Source organism: Fundulus heteroclitus, chromosome 3, assembly GCF_011125445.2.
Source record: "Fundulus heteroclitus isolate FHET01 chromosome 3, MU-UCD_Fhet_4.1, whole genome shotgun sequence".
Taxonomy (NCBI): Eukaryota; Metazoa; Chordata; class Actinopteri; order Cyprinodontiformes; family Fundulidae; genus Fundulus; species Fundulus heteroclitus.
This window is the reverse complement of record NC_046363.1, coordinates 36942790-36943810: the sequence shown is the minus strand read 5'-3', so window position 1 is coordinate 36943810 and position 1021 is coordinate 36942790.

The window sequence follows — 1021 nt, the reverse complement described above, 5'->3', positions numbered from 1 at the left end:
TGCATGGTGACAGATGGCGGTGGTGGAGTGCAAGTATACTTCATGCATGGAAATGTGCTCATGCTGTAGTTCTGAGCAGAAAATGGCTTTAAAGAAGTAAGATTTCCCAACAAAACACATTCATCTTCAGAATCAGGAAAAAGTTGCACAAAAACGGTGATAAGTTCCAGAAAAGGTGCAAGCCTGCGCTTTGAATAGCTGTAAATTCGTTCCCCGCTTCAGGTGAATGATAAAATTTGTGACCATTTTTGAATCCAAGAGTATCTCTGCCAGGATAATGGAGCAGTTGTTGAGGCCTCTCGCCACCTTTCCCTCCTTGACAAGTAAGCATCAAGAGAATGGAGAAGAAGCCGTTAAATTGCCTTAACAGCTGTGCAGGGTATGAATAACTCGTTAGCTGTGTGCATTTTAAGTCATCAAATCCCGAACCCCCTCACCTAACCCTCATTTGCAAAGGGGACAGGAGGGAGGTGCTAATTAACGTGATAAAGAGAACAAATCTTATAAAACGTGGCTCTGGATTTTTTTTTTTTTTTCTTAGAGGTTTGGGTTGAGGTGTTGGTACGCAGAGAAAGAAAAATTCACTTTTACATCTGTATTCTCAAACACTTTGGGAAGGTGCTATTTCATGTTTAATTAATTAAGCAGTCTCTTTAACTGTATCATGGCAAATGTGGTGCCAATTAGATAGTGTGGAGAAATTGTTTATTGTTAATTAATGGCTGATTTCTAGGGAAAAGAAGTTACATTTTCTGGTATCATACCTTTTTTGTCAGGAAGGTTTAAACAAAGAAATGAGCATCAACACCTAATTTTGCAACAAAACCCGCATCTTTACTTGAGAGGATTAGAGTTACACAGCTAAGTTAATTTTTACTGAAAACCGATTTGAACCATGAAATAAATAAATAAAATAAATAATTAGGGTATTTCAGTAGAGGTTTTCCATGTGAAATATTCACCAATGTCTCAGACAAGGGGATTGTTAGACATAAAGTCATACCAACGGCTTACAATGTGT